Genomic DNA, 20,475 nt, shown 5'->3' with positions numbered 1-20,475 from the left:
AGGGCAATTTCAAACATATTAATTTTGTTAAAATGGTTTGAGGTTTTTTTTAAGCAATACAATGAGACATGGGACAAACGGGATTCAGTGATGGTCGGACTCACAGTGACCACCACTTGTACAGAAGCAGCTTGTGCCACTGGTGGAATGACAGTTGGTGCCTGTTGGCCGGCCACACCTCCTGAACAGCTGGAGTAGGCCAAGGCCCTTTTGTTGGTGCTCGCTGGTCAGGCTAAACCTCTGGGGCAACGAGAGTTTGCCTGGGCACTTCCGTTGGTGCCCGATGGACAACAGGAGTAGGCCTGGGCACATCTGTAGACGCCTGCGGACCCGGCCAAACCTCTGTGGCTGCAAAAGTGGGCCGGGTCCTTTTTTCAGACAAATTTAACTTTGATTCTTCCAGGATCTTGACCTTTCGGACATATCATATCGGACATGTCATGGAGAGGATAGGTAGAATCACAGGCCTTTTCAATGTCTTGGCCTTTGCTTCCTGGGATCAGTTTGTTAATAGCTTCCTTCAAGTCATTTGTTTGCACCTTTTGGGTCTAAATTTCCATCATCTTGGTGTGAATCTGATGGACTTGTTGATGCTGGGCATAGGATGCCTTTCTGATCTGATTGTTGTGTGCCTTGATGGAGTCAACACAGAAGAGATGGAGAAGGTAGCCGTCTGTAGTCTTCCCATCCACCTGTGCTTTAATTCGGGTCCTCTCTTTTTTTTACAACTGGGACCCACTGCACCCTGGGAGTACTGGCCCTTTAAGATGCTTGGGGAGATGCTGCAGAAGCTTAGTCTGTCTGGGCTGGGATACCCTGGGTGGCGATTCCCCACATGATGGCAAGTACCCAGGAACACTGCTGCTGAGCACTAAGGGGTTAATGTGACTCACCACCAGTACCGGAGACTGACTTGAGCATTGGTAACTGTGGCTTACTTGCGATCTGCGTCTCACTTGTGATCATTGGTGTCTGCAGAGCCTGTGATCATTGGTGTCTGCAGAATTAGCGGAGCCAGACACAGCCACCAGGATTCGCAATACGGCTGCGCCGAGAGAACTTCCGGTTTTCGTCTCCTCGCCAACGGGCTCCAGTAAAATGGCCGCTGGCTGGAAATAAGCCATCAGCGCAGCACTGACTTCATGTTCCCCGGAGGCGGATCTTCACGTTCCACTTCGGCATGGACACAGCGACATTACTTCCATGCCCAGCGGTGGGACGTTGACTTTAGCGGAGACCTTTCGCGCACTTCTCGACCAACTGGTTAACCCTTTCAGGTGCAACGGCAGACATTTTGCCGCATAACATGGCTTCAGTTCTGATTTTGCACATTGTCAGTATAACTTTTACAGACCTCCCAACGGCAGGCAGCAAAACTTTCTTCACCTCCACCTCTACTTTATCAGTGCCACAGTAAAAACACGTTACAGTACAGTAACAAAGTCCCATACACTTTTCTGGGGCAAACTTTTTCGCATCGGCATGCGATTTTTCTTTGACACAGTTCAGACTCAGACTAGGGGGGAGGATTTGTGGCTTTATGGCTATGGCACACGCCTGTATCCTGTTCGTGACACCAAAGCTTGTGGTGAGCCACGGGGTGCGATGTGAGGTGTGGGGGCAGATGGTGGTGCCCAGGGGGTAGATGGTGTTAACCCCAGGGTGTGGTTTACCTAGGTTAGGCAGGGGTAAATAATAGTCCAAGGCCAGGTTAAGGTTAACAGTAGCTTTACTGAAGTTGAACAGGTCTAACAGTCTTTACAGGGTACTAAGGTTCCCAGAGAGATGACCAGTAACATGAGAGACCTTGCAGCTTGCTGGGACTTGCAGTGACTGGAGAGACTATAGGTGCATGCCACGCTGACTATAACTGACTTGAGTTGACTGAAGAAAGTAACAGCAGACAAAGATGACTTGACTTACTGACTTGTGGCTGCAATTTAGCTTGAGGCCTCCAGATGTACTGGACATTGGCTCTGAGACGTCTGGACTGGACTTGACCTCAGGATCTAAGAGTGATTGTAGTACCTCCCCCTCTTATAATGGGGGGGGGGGGGGGCTGAGCAAGGAGCCCATAGGCTAGCAACCATGTGACCATATCAAAGGTCCTTTACCCTTAATATATAACTTATAGACATTATAGGGGAACACTGCAGGGGAGCCCTGAGGACGTACAGGGTCTGAACCAGACAGGATTTTAGGAGCATATCCCCTTTTTTTTTTTTTTTTTTTTTGAGCAGTGTAGTTGCAGTCTGCATTTTTCCTTGCAGGGCCAAGTGAACCAACTAAACGTGAGTACCATACAGTTACTATCTGGGCACGTTGAATCAATATTTAGCTGATGATTATTTTCCTAAACATTATGATAGATTTGAGGCCACTAATAGTTTGTGTTTGGAGATGGTGATATTATTATGTTTTTAAACATTGGGAATATTTTAAGTGTAAATTTCAATAGCATTTAAGGAAAGGTTTAATTTTAGAAGGAGGTCATTTTTTCTGCTGTGAAAGATTTATTATAATGACCTACTGTTTATATACATTCCCATGCTATGAATAGCTCCCATAAACAGCACATATACAGAAGAAGACAGTCTGCTCTCATGTAGCTCTTTAGTATACCCCTAGTAACAGAAGTAGCATTGAGGACATTATAGAGCAGTAATGAGCAGTGTAGCTATAAATCTACTAGAAGAAACAGCAGTACAGCACTGTGTATCATGAGCTGTTTATAACTTTATTTAGTAATATGGTTTACAGCACTGCACATGGAACACAGACAGCAATAGGCAGGACCTGTCCAATTCAGATAAATTGGAGACCTTTACATAGGTTAATTCTGGATGCTGATCTGTGCTGTGATTGGTGGGGATCCAGTGTTATCCTTCTACTGGTGTCACCTTTCACTTTGCATTATTGGGAAATGATCTGTACAGAACAACAACTCTTAACTTAGTTTTAGCCCTAGTGGCCAGAATTGAAATTGCAATATTTCACGATTATTATAAAATAGACTAGTGTAGTACTCAGCGTTGCCTGGTTTTTTCCTTCCTAATCCTTGTTGGGGAGGAACATAAACAAAGGAGGAAGCATTTGACTTCATAACCCGTCCTTATATATTGTTGTCATATCCCAACCCCATATCCCGTCCTCATATCCCATCCTCATATCCCGACCTCCTATCCAGACCTCCTATCCCAACCTCCTATCCCGACCTCCTATCCTGTCCTCATATCGCGTTCTCCTATCCCGTCCTCCTATCCCAACCTCCTATCTCGACCTCCTATCCTGACCTCCTATCCCGACCTCCTATCCCGACCTCCTATCACAACCTCCTATCCTGACCTCCTATCCCGTCCTCTGATCTTGACCGCCTATCTCGACTTCCTATCCCAACCTCCTATCTCGTCTTCCTATCCAGTCCATCTATCCCAACCTCCTATCTCGACCTCCTATTCCGACCTCCTATCCCGTCCTCCTAACCCATCTTCCTATTTCGTCCCCCTATCCCAACCTCCTCTCCCGTCCTCCTATCCCGACCTCCTATCCTGACCTCCTATCCCGTCCTCCTGTCCCGTCCTCCTATCCCATCCTCCTATCCCGTCCTCCTATCCCCACCTCCAATCCCCTCCTCCTATCCCAACCTCATATCCCGTCCTTCTATCTCGACCTCCTATCTTGTCCTCCTATCCCGACCTCCTATCTCGACCTCCCATCCCGTCCTCACATCCCGACCTGTAATATGTGTATCAGGTATTGAAATATCTCCAGCCATATGGAAGTTATGTGGGAACATACATTTCTCATTGATTTGCATGGGACTTTAAACAAAAACCCCTACCCTAGCAAATGGGGGTAGTTAAGGGTTAAATGAACTATACTATATTTTAAGTGGACATATAAGTAACGTGACCAAGTTTTATCTAAATATCTCCAGCCGTTTGGAAGTTATGCAGTAACTTATATTTCCCATTGACTTGTATGGGACTTTAAACATAAACCCCGCCCCTGGCAAATGGGGGTGAGTAAGGGTTAAATAACCTATCCTATGTTTGTTGTTGACATATAAGTAACATGTGTGCCAAGTTTCATGTTAATATCTTTAGCCGTTTGGACGTTTTTGTGGAACATACACACATACATACATACATACATACATACACACACACGTTGAGTTTTATATATATATATAGATTGCACACGATCCCTAATGTTGACAAAAACTTGATTGAATACATAGCAATTGTAAAGCTTTGGCATGATACTGCACAGGCATATGTAAACACTCCTACACAGAATATTGTTGTGTATATATTAATGGGTACTGACCAATCCAGCACAGAAACAATTTTGAAAGTGATAGTCTCTAGTGAATCCACCCTTTTTAAGGCTGATCTGCCAATGCTGTATTTACTGTACTATGCATTAAGTGTGTACATGACCTATTTGTAATAAATAAATAAAAATAAAAAAATAAAATGGTTCCCAGTGCAGCTATTATCAAATTGTAGCTTAAGTGACAACTTGGAATGTTTACTACATGATGCTGGGGAACAAGATTGTTAGCAGGATAATCTGTCTAATCCTTTAATGCGGTACATTCATTATAAATGCATAGTCCAGCACTGCAATCATCTTAATATTTTAAAATATTTTAAGTTAGAATTTGATAAGCTTCTCACTTCACCAGACAAGTATATTCATTTGCAAGCTATATGCAAACAAATAAAAGATAAGATCTAACCATAATTTCAATTAATAAAAATTTAAAGCGTACCTATTTTATTTATTTTTTTTAAAGATTTTTAAAAATCTGCATGGTTTTGTCAGATTCAACCTATAGAACAGTGCCAAGGTAATTTTAGTGCTCTGACCAATGTTAATGATAATAATAATAATTCTTTACTTATATAGCGCACACAGATTCTGCAGCACTGTACATTCAGATTGGTCTCTAGGGCTCACAATCTAAACCTATCAGTATGTTCTTGTCACGATGCCGGCTGGCAGGTAGTGGATCCTCTGTGCCAGAGAGGGATTGGCGTGGACCGTGCTAGAGGATCGGTTCTAAGTCACTACTGGTTTTCACCAGAGCCCGCCGCAAAGCGGGATGGTCTTGCTGCGGCGGTAGTGACCAGGTCGTATCCCCTAGCAACGGCTCAACCTCTCTGGCTGCTGAAGATAGGCGCGGTACAAGGGAGTAGACAGAAGCAAGGTCGGACGTAGCAGAAGGTCGGGGCAGGCAGCAAGGATCGTAGTCAGGGGCAACGGCAGGAGGTCTGGAACACAGGCTAGGAACACACAAGGAAACGCTTTCACTGGCACTAAGGCAACAAGATCCGGCGAGGGAGTGAAGGGGAAGTGAGGTGATATAGGGAAGTGCACAGGTGTAAACACTAATTGGAACCACTGCGCCAATCAGCGGCGCAGTGGCCCTTTAAATCGCAAAGACCCGGCGCGCGCGCGCCCTAGGGAGCGGGGCCGCGCGCGCCGGGACAAAACTGACGGAGAGCGAGTCAGGTACGGGAGCCGGGGTGCGCATCGCGAGCGGGCGCTACCCGCATCGCGAATCGCATCCCGGCCAGAGGCGGTATCGCAGCGCCCCGGGTCCGTGGAACCGACCGGAGCGCTGCAGTGAGAGGAGTGTAGCGAGCGCTCCGGGGAGGAGCGGGGACCCGGAGCGCTCGGCGTAACAGTACCCCCCCCCTTGGGTCTCCCCCTCTTCTTGGAGCCTGAGAACCTGAGGACCAGACTTTTGTCCAGGATATTGTCCTCAGGTTCCCAGGACCTCTCTTCTGGACCACAACCCTCCCAATCCACTAAAAAGAAGGTTTTCCCTCTGACCTTTTTAGATGCTAAAATTTCTTTGACGGAGAAGATGTCCGAGGAGCCGGAGACAGGAGTGGGGGGAACAGATTTGGGAGAGAAACGGTTAATGATAAGTGGTTTAAGAAGAGAAACATGAAAGGCATTAGGAATACGAAGAGAAGGAGGAAGAAGAAGTTTGTAAGAGACAGGATTAATCTGGCGCAAAATCTTGAAAGGACCAAGATAGCGTGGTCCCAACTTATAGCTAGGGACACGGAAGCGGACATATTTGGCGGAGAGCCATACCTTGTCTCCAGGGGAAAAAATGGGAGGAGCTCTTCTTTTCTTATCCGCGAATCTCTTCATGCGTGAAGAAGCCTGTAAGAGAGAATTTTGGGTCTCTCTCCATATGATGGAAAGATCACGAGAAATTTCATCCACAGCGGGCAGACCAGAGGGCAAGGGGGTAGGGAGGGGGGGAAGAGGGTGACGGCCGTACACCACGAAAAACGGGGATTTGGAGGAAGATTCAGAGATTCTGAAATTATACGAGAATTCGGCCCAAGGTAGAAGATCTGCCCAGTCATCCTGGCGGGAGGAAACAAAATGTCGTAAATAGTCACCCAAGATCTGGTTAATTCTTTCTACTTGTCCATTGGATTGAGGATGGTATGCAGAAGAAAAATTTAATTTAATCTTGAGTTGTTTACAGAGAGCCCTCCAGAATTTAGACACAAATTGGACGCCTCTATCCGAGACGATCTGCGTAGGCAACCCGTGAAGACGAAAAATGTGTACAAAAAATTGTTTAGCCAACTGAGGCGCTGAAGGAAGACCAGGAAGAGGGATGAAATGTGCCATTTTGGAGAATCGATCAACGACCACCCAAATAACAGTGTTGCCATGGGATGGGGGTAAGTCAGTAATAAAATCCATACCAATCAGAGACCAAGGTTGTTCGGGAACAGGAAGAGGAAGAAGAAAACCAGCGGGCTTCTGGCGAGGAGTCTTATCCCGGGCACAGATAGTGCAGGCTCGCACAAAGTCCACCACATCAGTCTCTAGAGTCGGCCACCAATAGAAGCGAGAGATGAGTTGCACAGATTTCTTGATGCCCGCATGACCTGCGAGATGGGAGGAGTGACCCCATTTGAGGATTCCGAGGCGTTGGCGTGGAGAAACAAAGGTCTTTCCTGGAGGAGTTTGCCTGATGGAGGCTGGAGAAGTGGAAATCAGGCAGTCAGGAGGAATGATGTGTTGAGGAGAGAGTTCAATTTCAGAAGCATCTGAGGAACGAGAGAGAGCATCGGCCCTAATGTTCTTATCAGCAGGCCGAAAGTGAATTTCAAAATTAAATCGGGCAAAGAACAGAGACCACCTGGCCTGACGAGGATTCAGCCGTTGGGCAGACTCGAGGTATGAGAGGTTCTTGTGATCGGTGTAAATAATAACTGGAAATCTTGATCCCTCCAGCAGATGCCTCCATTCCTCAAGTGCTAATTTAATGGCTAGAAGCTCTCGATCCCCGATGGAGTAGTTCCTCTCCGCCGGAGAGAAGGTCCTAGAAAAAAACCCACAAGTAACAGCATGCCCGGAAGAGTTTTTTTGTAGAAGGACAGCTCCAGCTCCCACTGAGGAGGCATCAACCTCCAATAGGAAGGGTTTAGATGGGTCAGGTCTGGAGAGCACGGGAGCCGAAGAGAAGGCAGACTTGAGTCGTTTAAAGGCGTCTTCCGCTTGAGGAGGCCAAGACTTGGGATCGGCATTTTTTTTGGTTAAAGCCACAATAGGAGCCACAATGGTAGAAAAATGTGGAATAAATTGCCTGTAATAATTGGCGAACCCCAAAAAACGTTGGATGGCACGGAGTCCGGAGGGGCGTGGCCAATCTAAGACGGCAGAGAGTTTATCTGGATCCATTTGTAGTCCCTGGCCAGAGACCAAGTATCCTAGAAAAGGAAGAGATTGGCATTCAAACAGACATTTCTCAATTTTAGCATAGAGTTGATTGTCACGAAGTCTCTGAAGAACCATACGGACATGCTGGCGGTGTTCTTCTAGATTGGCCGAAAAAATTAGGATATCATCAAGATATACAACAACACAGGAGTATAACAGATCACGAAAAATTTCATTAACAAAGTCTTGGAAGACAGCAGGGGCGTTGCACAGGCCAAAGGGCATGACCAGATACTCAAAGTGTCCATCTCTGGTGTTAAATGCTGTTTTCCACTCATCCCCCTCTCTGATGCGGATGAGGTTATAGGCGCCTCTTAAGTCCAATTTAGTAAAGATGTGGGCACCTTGGAGGCGATCAAAGAGTTCAGAGATGAGGGGTAAGGGGTAGCGGTTCTTAACCGTGATTTTATTAAGTCCGCGGTAGTCAATGCAAGGACGTAGAGAGCCATCTTTTTTGGACACAAAGAAAAATCCGGCTCCGGCAGGAGAGGAGGATTTACGGATAAAGCCCTTTTTTAGATTCTCCTGGACGTATTCAGACATGGCAAGAGTCTCTGGGGCAGAGAGAGGATAAATTCTGCCCCGGGGTGGAGTAGTGCCCGGGAGGAGGTCGATAGGACAATCATAAGGCCTGTGAGGAGGTAGAGTCTCCGCTTGTTTTTTGCAGAAAACATCCGCGAAGTCCATATAGGCCTTAGGGAGACCGGTTACTGGAGGAAGCACAGAGTTACGGCAAGGGTTACTGGGAACCGGTTTTAGACAGTCCTTGGAACAAGAGGGCCCCCAACTCTTGATCTCCCCAGTGGACCAATCCAGGGTTGGGGAATGAAGTTGAAGCCAGGGAAGTCCAAGGAGAATTTCCGAGGTGCAATTGGGGAGGACCAAAAGTTCAATCCTCTCGTGATGAGATCCGATGCTCATTAGAAGGGGCTCCGTGCGGAAACGTATGGAACAGTCCAATCTTTCATTGTTTATACAATTGATGTAAAGGGGTCTGGTGAGACTGGTCACTGGGATGTTGAACCTGTTGACGAGAGAGGCCAAAATAAAATTTCCTGCAGATCCAGAGTCCAAGAAGGCCACAGAAGAGAAGGAGAAGGCAGAGGCAGACATCCGCACAGGCACAGTAAGACGTGGAGAAGCAGAGTGGACATCAAGGATTGTCTCACCTTTGTGCGGAGTCAGGGTACGTCTTTCCAGGCGGGGAGGGCGGATAGGACAATCCCTCAGGAAGTGTTCGGTACTAGCACAGTACAGGCAGAGGTTCTCCATGCGGCGTCGTGTCCTCTCTTGAGATGTCAGGCGAGACCGGTCGACCTGCATAGCCTCCACGGCGGGAGGCACAGGAACAGATTGCAGGGAACCAGAGGAGAGAGGAGCCGAGGAGAAGAAACGCCTCGTGCGAACAGAGTCCATATCTTGGCGGAGCTCCTGGCGCCTTTCGGAAAAACGCATGTCAATGCGAGTGGCTAGGTGAATAAGTTCATGAAGATTAGCAGGCATTTCTCGTGCGGCCAGAACATCTTTAATGTTGCTGGATAGGCCTTTTTTAAAGGTCGCGCAGAGGGCCTCATTGTTCCAGGATAATTCAGAAGCAAGAGTACGGAATTGTACGGCATACTCGCCAACGGAAGAATTACCCTGGACCAGGTTCAACAGGGCAGTCTCAGCAGAAGAGGCTCGGGCAGGTTCCTCAAAGACACTTCGAATTTCCGAGAAGAAGGAGTGTACAGAGGCAGTGACGGGGTCATTGCGGTCCCAGAGCGGTGTGGCCCAAGCCAGGGCTTTTCCAGACAGCAGGCTGACTACGAAAGCCACCTTAGACCTTTCAGTGGGGAACTGGTCCGACATCATCTCCAAGTGTAATGAACATTGGGAAAGGAAGCCACGGCAAAGCTTAGAGTCCCCATCAAATTTATCCGGCAAGGATAGTCGTAGTCCAGAAGCGGCCACTCGCTGCGGAGGAGGTACAGGAGCTGGCGGAGGAGATGGTTGCTGGAGCTGTGGTAGTAACTGTTGTAGCATAACAGTCAGTTGAGACAGCTGTTGGCCTTGTTGCGCAATCTGTTGTGACTGCTGGGCGACCACCGTGGTGAGGTCAGCGACAACTGGCAGAGGAACTTCAGCGGGATCCATGGCCGGATCTACTGTCACGATGCCGGCTGGCAGGTAGTGGATCCTCTGTGCCAGAGAGGGATTGGCGTGGACCGTGCTAGAGGATCGGTTCTAAGTCACTACTGGTTTTCACCAGAGCCCGCCGCAAAGCGGGATGGTCTTGCTGCGGCGGTAGTGACCAGGTCGTATCCCCTAGCAACGGCTCAACCTCTCTGGCTGCTGAAGATAGGCGCGGTACAAGGGAGTAGACAGAAGCAAGGTCGGACGTAGCAGAAGGTCGGGGCAGGCAGCAAGGATCGTAGTCAGGGGCAACGGCAGGAGGTCTGGAACACAGGCTAGGAACACACAAGGAAACGCTTTCACTGGCACTAAGGCAACAAGATCCGGCGAGGGAGTGAAGGGGAAGTGAGGTGATATAGGGAAGTGCACAGGTGTAAACACTAATTGGAACCACTGCGCCAATCAGCGGCGCAGTGGCCCTTTAAATCGCAAAGACCCGGCGCGCGCGCGCCCTAGGGAGCGGGGCCGCGCGCGCCGGGACAAAACTGACGGAGAGCGAGTCAGGTACGGGAGCCGGGGTGCGCATCGCGAGCGGGCGCTACCCGCATCGCGAATCGCATCCCGGCCAGAGGCGGTATCGCAGCGCCCCGGGTCCGTGGAACCGACCGGAGCGCTGCAGTGAGAGGAGTGTAGCGAGCGCTCCGGGGAGGAGCGGGGACCCGGAGCGCTCGGCGTAACAGTTCTGAAGTGTAGGATAGTGTAGGATAGTACTAGGAGGAAACACATGCAAACATGGAGAGAACATACAAACTCTATGCAGATGTTTTCCTTGTTGGGATTTAAACCCAGGACGCCAGCGCTGCACGGCAACAGTGCTAAACACTAAGTGTTGAGCCTCGAGAAATCCTCTTTATTGTGAACAGCTATTTCTTATTTTCTCCATTTCAGTGGTTGGGACCAGAGCTGGGCTGTTTGCCAGTAGTACACTGCCAGTATATTAAGATCGTGGTACCTTTTCCAGATTTTAGCTTTGAGGGCATATTTTTGTCTTTGTGTTCATACTTTTTTAGGGTCAGTATATGGCAGGCAGCGACAACGTTATGAATAAACTGCATTCTGTATATCAAGTGCCATTAACTTTTTATGTGTTACTATCTAACCATATACAAAGTGGGCCAAATCAATAAGAGAGAAAAATATAAGAAGTCGTGAGCTGTAAGATGAATTTAATCATTTCCGTATACTAATATGTGCATCTAGAACCAGTTTTAGGAGATTGGGTTTGGTTCAAAGTGTGTAGTGATTGGTCTCTTTGGTTTTGCATGTGGCTGTCCCAAATCTGTCTTGTTTGGTAAGTTGCCTCCCTGATTTGTTTCCATTAAAGGAAACCATACCCAGCCTGTTAAGATGTCTGTATTTGGATTAGGTATAGAGAATTAATACTCAATAATTATACATATTGCTTTGGGTGCCTTACTAGGAGTTTTTTAACGTGAAACAAGGTATACTATAATTGTTTTATTTTGATTTAGATTTTTGTTGCTGTGACACATTTTTTGTTTGAAAAAACACCAAAAATTAAATTTTTTTGGGTAGCTTCATGATGCAGACTTCACAGTCTTTTGCCTACAATAATGTGTTTAAGTAAAGGTATTGTTGTTACCTTTTTCTTTTTTTTTTAGTAAAGGTATTGTTGTTACCTTTTTTTCAGTTGAGTTTTTTTTCTCCTTACAAGTTATGTGATTCTTTGAATATTTGATTTACCGTATATACTCGAGTATAAGCCGAGTTTTTCAGCACGATTTTTCGTGCTGAAAACACCCCCCTCGGCTTATACTCGAGTGAACTCTACACCCCCAGTGGTCTTCAACCTGCGGACTTCCAGAGGTTTCAAAACTACAACTCCCAGCAAGCCCGGGCAGCCATCAGCTGTCCGGGCTTGCTGGGAGTTGTAGTTTTGAAACCTCCGGAGGTCCGCAGGTTGAAGACCACTGCGGCCTTCGACATCATCCAGCCCCCTCTCACCCCCCTTTAGTTCTGTACAATACTCACTTCCGCTCGGTGCTGGTCCGGTGCTGCAGGACTGTCCGGAGAGGAGGTGGTCCGGTGGGATAGTGGTTCCGGGCTGCTATCTTCACCGGGGAGGCCTCTTCTAAGCGCTTCGGGCCCGGCCCCAGAATAGTCACGTTGCCTTGACAATGACGCAGAGGTACGTTCATTGCCAACGTACTTCTGCGTCATTGTCAAGGCAACGCCTCTATTCTGGGCCCGAAGCGCGGAGAAGAGGCGCCCCCGGTGAAGATAGCAGGGGGCTGGATGATGTCGAAGGCCGCAGTGGTCTTCAACCTGCGGACCTCCGGAGGTTTCAAAACTACAACTCCCAGCAAGCCCGGACAGCCGATGGCTGCCCGGGCTTGCTGGGAGTTGTAGTTTTGAAACCTCTGGAGGTCCGCAGGTTGAAGACCACTGAGGGCAGATGATGACAAGAGGATGATGAAGGGGGGGTGTGGGATGATGACAAGAGGATGATGAAGGGGGGGGTGTGGGATGATGAAGGGGGGTGGGGATGATGACAAGGGGATGATGAAGGGGGGGGTGTGGGATGATTACAAGGGGATGATGAAGGGGGGTGGGGATGATGACAAGGGGATGATGAAGGGGGTGGGGATGATGACAAGGGGATGATGAAGGGGGGATGTGTGGGATGATGACAAGGGGATGATGACAGGTGATGATGATGAGGGTCTGGATGATGACAGGCGGTGATGATGATGAGGATGTTAATGACGGGTCTGGATGATGACAGGGGGGGATGATGTATTTCCCACCCTAGGCTTATACTCGAGTCAATAACTTTTCCTGGGATTTTGGGTTGAAATTAGGGGTCTCGGCTTATACTCGGGTCGGCTTATACTCGAGTATATACGGTAAGCATTTCTATAGTAGACTGAGAAAAAATGCCACAAAGAAAAAACACTTATTCACATGGTTTTCTTAAGCAGGCTAAAAAAAAACGTATGGAGATCTATGGTATAAACATGTCATAAACTGGCTAAAAAGTACCATACCTATAGAATTCTGTGTTTTTGAAAAATTAACACTGACCAAAAACAAATTGGGGGGTGTTAGTGACTCCTTTAGGCCTTGTTAGAGTATATACTGTAGATGTGGTTGTTCGAAGGGGACAATCAATTTTCTAGAGTTTTTTTTAGTCTTATTGCATGGAATTTTATTCCAAGATAAAATCCTGAGCCACAAAATGTGAACACTATTGGCACATCAAATGACTGGGCAGGTATGAACTGTCTCCATTACGTCATTACAGCGTCTTTAGCATGGGATGTGCAGTTTTCATTCACATAACCAGCCATGTACTATATTTAGAGCTAAAGGTCATCTTGGATCAGAGGACATTTATAATAATAGTTAAACGAAAATAGCTGCACCAGGGCATTTGATGCATTGCCAGATAAGACCAACCTGCAAGCTATGAAGCTTCTGGTTTTACTGACATAAATCTGCCTCATTTACATTTAGAAGAAATGTTATAAATTGAAATATTACCAAAGTGTCATACATGTTTTATGGGTTCTCCAGGATTCCCTTTATATTTAGATTGTGATGAGGAAGTTTGTATTAATTATAGAATTAATAATTTGTATTAATTATAGAAGAACAGACGCCATGTATGTCTTAAGGAAAACTCAGCATCATTCTCAGTGTTTTCTCTAATTTGTCCTTGGTGCAGATCTTCATTAACCATTGCCAATGTCTCGGACAAGCCACATATTTCACTGCAACAAAAGCCATAAGGAATACCAGTCTAAATGTCAATGTCACTCAATGAACGCAGGATGATGTTTTAGATTGAAGCTCCTTGGATTTTCCTTCAGGTTTTGACATTAACAGTGTTTACAACATTAGGCGTCAATATGTCATAACAGGGAGCAATTCAATGAAGGCCAAGTCAATGTTGTCCAGGTTATTCTCTATTTATTTGTGACCATTCAGAGTACTCCGGAGCTAACCTTTTATGGGGGAATTGGAGCATGAGGCAAAGTTATATAACATTCTAATATACTCACGTTTTCCATATGGTCTTCTTCCCGGTCTTCTCCTCGCTTTTCTCTCCGGCCGGCAGCTGGGTCTTTTGATGACACTCGACCTGTATTTCTTCTTGATCCGCCGCCATCTTCGCCCGGTGACTCATCGCTCCCATGAGTCACTGCGGGCTATGCCGGCCTCCCCACCCGGAGTCGGCTACTCCCCCAAAGTTAATTTATTCTGCGCATGCGCAGTACTACGCAAATAGCGTAGGGCTAACGTAGGCAGCGATAGGAGCCTAGCATTAGCCCTACGCTATTTGCGTAGTGCTGCGGCATTCTTGTGACACTACTAGTGCAGTGTTTCCCAACCAGGGTGCCTCCAGCTGTTGCAAAACTACAACTCCCAGCATGCCTGGACAGCCTCGGCTGTCCGGGCATGCTGGGAGTTGTAGTTTTGCAACAGCTGGAGGCACCCTGGTTGGGAAACACTGCGCTAGTGGGCACATGGATCAGTGGGCTAGTGGGCACATGGATGGGTGGATCAGTGGGCTAGTGAGCACATGGATTAGTGGGCACATGGATGGGTGGATCAGTGGGCTAGTGGGCACATGGAGAGGGCTTATGAGCTGGGAGGGGAGGATGGGAGGAGATAACCACAAGGGAAGGAGCTGTGGGCGTCACTTTATTATAATTTATTATAATTTCCTGGGGGGGGGAGAGCAGCAGCTAACAGGAAGCTGGCGGAGGGGGTCATGGGAAATGTAGTCTTTATGACATGGCTGCTTACTGCTACAGGTGGCAATTACAAGAGAATGGCTGGGCCAAATTTGACAAATGAGGTATCGTTGGAAAGGTCTTTGAAAGAGCTATCAGATGAGGTAAACTTTTTTTTTAAGTAGCAGCGCTCCGGAGTACTCCTTTAAGCCTTCCTCAACAGAAAATAGTTTATTCTACATCTGGTATAGGCAAGTTTCAGATGGTCAATATGTTGGGGTCCACATTGCAGATGCTACACCTTCACCCCTGTTGGACTTATAATGACTATTGAAGGTAGAGCCCTCTAGCTCAATAGAACCATAGGGAGTTCAGGTGCTGTGGATTAAACCAAATATGTGACCATATTGCAGCACCTGAAGTTGAACTAAAAAATTAAACAAAAAAATTGATCACCTATCCCTAGGATGCTCAATGGGGTCTGACCCACAGGATGAAATATGACGGGAAAAACACGGCAGTATATGTCACAGCCACTAGTGATGAGCGGCAGGGGCCATATTTGAATTTGCAATATTTTGCGAAAATATGGACGAATATTCATCCTATGTTCGTGAAATTTGCATATTTACTATGTTCTTTCTCTTTTTTTCCATGCAAAAATTCATAATGAAATTTGCATAGTGCGCATGCGCAATTATACCTTTCACCTAAAAGAAGGGAGGAATCAGTGTCCAGTCTGGAAGTGCCGATATTCGCATAAATTCACATAAAAAATCGGAATAAAAAAGAATATTCCTCATTATGAATATATATCACTATGTTCTAAATATTCGCAAAATCACGAAGTGCCGATATTCACGGTAAAAATTTGCATTTCAGATATTCGTGCTCAACACTAACAGCCACAAGTATGAAAACATGCCACTGTGCGCTGATATACAATGAAAGATGTGGTGGTCTGAGGGATAATTCTGCTGTATACCAGGGACCCCCACAAGAAAGTTTGGACTTAACCAATTGGATCATCAGGGTTAAGTCCAAACTAGTCAGGGTCCTCAAAATAGTCACCTATTGGCAAAAACATTTTAACAAGTAAGCAAATTAAGGTAGTCAGATAGAATTTATGGGTCAAAACCAGGTGACAAATACAGAAGAAGAAGCAGTGAGGGCAGAGTCAGAAGTCCAAGCAAGAGGTCAACCAGGAAGAGGAGGGGAAATATCCAAGAAGAGAGGCAAGAGACCAAGGGTCACATACATGCAGACTGAAGTGAACATTTTGCGGGCTATACTCAGAATCTAAGGATGACTACTGACACTACTGTTTAAATAGGCCCCTAGAATTGGTTTGCATCAAGGTGTCATGGCAAACGAACATTTAGATATGTTTCTCAGTCTTGTAGTGCACAGTTTTAATCCACCAAATACACAATCCCAGGGCACATAACGATTCTGCTATAGCAGGGGTAAGCTTTGCAAACACGTTAAAAAGGATCTCACATTTATCTGAAATTCATGACCATCTCGTCTTCTTCTTTAGTTTTGCTGCAGATTTACAAAAAATGCAGAGGATACAAAATGACTTAAAGGGGTATTCCAGGAAAGAAAGTTAAACAGATTTGTAAATTACTTCTATTAAAAAATCTTAATTCTTCCAAAAATTATCAGCTGCTGAAGTTGAATAGTTATTTTCTGTCTGGCAACAGTGCTCTCTACTGACATCTCTGCTTGTCTTGGGAACTGCTTCTACTCTGGACAGTTCCTGAGACAGGTGTCATCAGAGAGCACTTAGACAGAAAAGAACAACTCAACTTCAGCAGCTCATAAGTACTGAAAGGATTATGATTTTTTAATTGAAGTAATTTACAAATCTGTGCATGAGAAGACAAAGAAAAGTCGGCACTCACCGGGTTTCCAATTCAGCAGATTTTATTGCACGTTGCTCACAGCCGTAGTACAATTCTAGGGGAGACGACGGATGGTACAAGGGGGGTACCACAGAGAGGCGACACTTGTGCCCGTTGAAGCACTACTAAGTGCGAAACACAAGTGTCGCCTCTCTGTGGTACCCCCCTTGTACCATCCGTCGTCTCCCCGAGAATTGTACTACGGCTGTGAGCAACGTGCAATAAAATCTGCTGAATTGGAAACCCGGTGAGTGCCGACTTTTCTTTGTCTTCTCATGCACTGATGGTATATTCTACATGAGTCCGAGCACCACCGTATCCCCACTCCGCTACAGCGACTTAGTGTCCACCCGCTTTCAGGTTCAGAAATTAGCAGTGCTGAACTACTCATCTATAATTTACAAATCTGTTTAACTTTCTGGAGCCAGTTGATAAAGAAAAATGTTTTTTCATGGAAATCCCCTTTAAAAAAATTTTCACCAAGCCGAAGCACCTCAAGCATCAGAAAGAGTCAGGATCTGACACGCAAAATTTCAGGTCCACCCCCTTACTCATGTGTACTAGATCCCTCACACCGATCTTCCTTTCTATGTCCTGACACTCCATCATTGAATTAACTAAATTAGATACATTCCAAATGCAAGTTTTCAGATTTTAAAACCATATAAAAAGTCACAGATTTCACTTGTATTACAAAAATGCTCTAAAACTACACAATTTATTTAATTCTGATGGTTGTAAAGTTTCAAGTTTAGATATCCAGAATACTTTCCTTTGTAGGAGCAGCTTCTTATTACTCTTCCTGTTCACACCTTGCGTTACTTCACCTGCCATCTTAGCTCCTTCACACGATGGTCTTTTTCTAAGAAATGCTTAGCTACAGATGTTTCCCTGTTTTCTTGCACTGGACAGCATTTTGTTTCTAGGGCCTTACGTATGGCACTTTTATGTTCTGAAATTCTAATTTTCACCATTCTACTTGTCTGCCCTACGTAACTCATCCTGCAGGAACACTTCAGTAGGTATACCACATTTGCACCTAAAATAGCCTTTCACTGGAACTATGTGACCTTTTTTGGTGTGATGGATATTTTCCCCTTTTATTATCTCGTTGCATTACATGCATGAAAGACATGCAAACTTTGCTTTTTTGACACTAGCTAAGAACCTCTGTTCATTCTTCTTTTTGATAGCTATCGAAACAAGGGGTCATATTTAGGGTCGGCCCTCAATAAACCCCAATATTTCTGTACTACGTGTCGAATCATAGAGATATGTCTGTCATATGTGCCTGTATACATGATTACATACCTTCTTCTCTTTAGGTAAAATTTTCATCAATTCAATCAATCTTTTCTGTCCATTATCCTAACTTCCTTTCCTGCCTCCAGTAGCTGTTTCTTATCATAACCTCTATCAATAAATTTCTTTACAATCTGTTTTTCTGATTTTTCATATTCACTGTCTGTACTAGATAATCTTTTTGCCCGGATCAACTGACTTTTCAGGAGCCTAGTTGGTGGAGCATATTATTTTTATCTGTTCTTTTCTTGTACATCACAGTTTGAAATGTGTCCCCATGTTTAATAACTTCGACATCAAGAAACTGTATCCTAGTCTTATCATGTGTCATATGGGAGAGTACATTTAATAGAAGGATGCACAGAATTCAACCTCTCAACAAAAGACAATAGTTCTGCCTCCTCTCCCATCCAGAGCATGAACACGTCATCCACATAGCGTAGCCAAGTGGGCGACATGTTCATGCTCCCTGGGGAGAAGATGACATCATCCTCAAATGCTGCAATTAAGTCATTTGCCAAACTTGGTGTAACTGGGGACCCCATCGAAGTCCCATTTATTTGTAAATAATAATCTTGATCAAAACGGAAATAATTTTTTGTTATGACAAAATCCAGTAATGCTATCAAAAACACAATCATAGCATTTGTAAGCCTGTTATTTCTACACAGTAACTCCTGACTCTTTCTGCTTGGGGAATATTGGTGTATAGACTCTGTACATCAAGGGTGCACAGATACCGCACACCAACCAAATCAACTTGATTCAATTCACACAAGAACTGGCTAGTGTCCCGGAGACATCTAGGTAACTTCTTCACCTCTGGTTGTCAGAAACTGTCCACAAGGATTGCCAGAAACAATCAGGCGACATGGTGGGCGGTCGTGATCCTTATGGACCTTGGGAAGTAGGTACAATATGAGTACCCTGGGGAATCAACTCTCAAATTGCTCAACATCCATTTGGAAACAATGCCAGTCTGTACACTCTGCAACAGAAATAAATCAATTTCCTTTTTTAATACCACAGTGGGATCTTATTTTAGCTTTCTATAAACTCTATCATCCTTTAACTGTTTGTGAGCCTCTTCCAATACATGACTCTATACATAAGCATAATGCCCCCCACCCTTGTCAGCTTTCTTTATGACAAGGGAGGGGTTATTGTACAGATGTGCAGACTGTCAAGGGCCCTCCTTCCTACCCTTGTGATAATGGGAGGACACTTTTTCACTTTATTGCCCCTCTCCTCAACTTCTTTTTTAAAAGGGTATTCCAGGATTTTTTTTTATTTGACTATGCTACGGGGGCTGTAAAGTTAGTGTAGTTCATAATATAGTGTCTGTACCTGTGTGTGATGGTATTCTCACAATTCTTATGTGATTTTCACCCCAATATTTATTTTTAACAGCATACAAAATGACTGTTGATTTTTCCTGCAATGCGGCCGAGACCTGACTCACTAGTCAGCTGATGACAGGGAGCCTGTCTGCTTCAATGGGTGGAGCAATCGCTTGGTGGGAGAGAGATCAATCTGCAACTAATGCAACAGCTGTAGGCACCCTGATTGAAAGCCACAGGTCTTTTGAATGAATGCAGCTCGTTTATGTTTCAATGGGTGGAGTGGGTGGAAAATGGAATTATGGGATTTGTAGGCAAAAGAAGAAAACTCAAACAGGAAATACCAGTTCACAAAAAGCTATCCACAGTATTATGGTACACACAACATTATGTCTCACAACATAGGCATTTAGCCCCAAGACAAGCGCAGATCCTTCCTAAGCATGTCCATTACTGTCTGCCAGGTACGTACTAAAATATCCCCATATGGCAGATAACTCCTTTAACCATTATTTCAAATGTGTCCAAATAGCTGGAATGTATCTCTGGTTCAAATCCGGACCTGAACAGACATCTCAAATTTTATGGCACTTCCATCAAAGTGAAGAAGTGTGAGGTATTTTCTTCTTAACCTGAAGATACATTTTCATCATAATGTTCCTGCAAAATCTGAACATGTCCACCTTGAAATCAAATATGGATTTGTCATTAGTTGGAACGTATCCAAGTATCTTATTGAGAACCGAATGTTCATCAGGTGTTAGGCTGTGGCTCAAGATGTTAATCACCAGATCTTCCTTTATCCTTTTGTTCTTGATTCTGTTCTTCTGAACTGTTCACGTCTGTTGTAGTATCTGTTTTCCTTGCTTGATCCTTGATCTTTTTCCAGGTGTCGATCCTTGTTCAGAAGGTGCAGTATCTGTAGAATCAGAAGTGGAAGATTTCAGGAAGGGTTTCGGGAACTCTCCCTCTTTGTTCACACTAAAGGGAAGACTATTGGTGATAGACTTGTTAGAGGAGACATAGCTATCAAAAAGAAGAATGAACAGAGGTTCTTAGCTAGTGTCAAAAAAAGAACGTTTGCATGCCTTTCATGGATGCAATGGAACGGGGTAATAAAAGGGGAAAATATCCATCACCCCAAAAAAGGTCACATAATTCCAGTAAAAGGCTATGTTAAATGTACAAGTGAAAATGGGATATACCTACTGAAGTGTCCCTGCGGGATGGGTAATGTAGGGCAGACAAGTAGAATGGTGAAAAATAGAATTTCAGAACATAAAA

The 20,475-nt window shown here is 45.3% G+C and overlaps 1 protein-coding gene across 3 annotated transcripts in view; it reads left to right on the top strand.

Moving 5' to 3' along the window:
• The window catches only part of RNF182 (ring finger protein 182), a 65,885-nt gene that overhangs the window by 21,678 nt on the left and 23,732 nt on the right, over positions 1–20,475 (top strand). Inside the window, exons 1-2 of one of the 3 annotated variants that reach the window (XM_056521211.1) lie at positions 467–665; positions 2,271–2,291. The exons of the other annotated variants lie outside the window; for them this stretch is intronic. The gene's annotated coding sequence lies outside the window, so the exon portion shown is untranslated. Of the gene's footprint in view, positions 1–466; positions 666–2,270; positions 2,292–20,475 lie in introns of those variants that run through there. 3 annotated transcript variants of the gene reach the window in all.

This window comes from Hyla sarda, chromosome 5, assembly GCF_029499605.1.
Source record: "Hyla sarda isolate aHylSar1 chromosome 5, aHylSar1.hap1, whole genome shotgun sequence".
Taxonomy (NCBI): Eukaryota; Metazoa; Chordata; class Amphibia; order Anura; family Hylidae; genus Hyla; species Hyla sarda.
The sequence above is the reverse complement of the archived record's forward strand: the minus strand, read 5'-3'. Positions and strand labels throughout refer to the sequence as shown.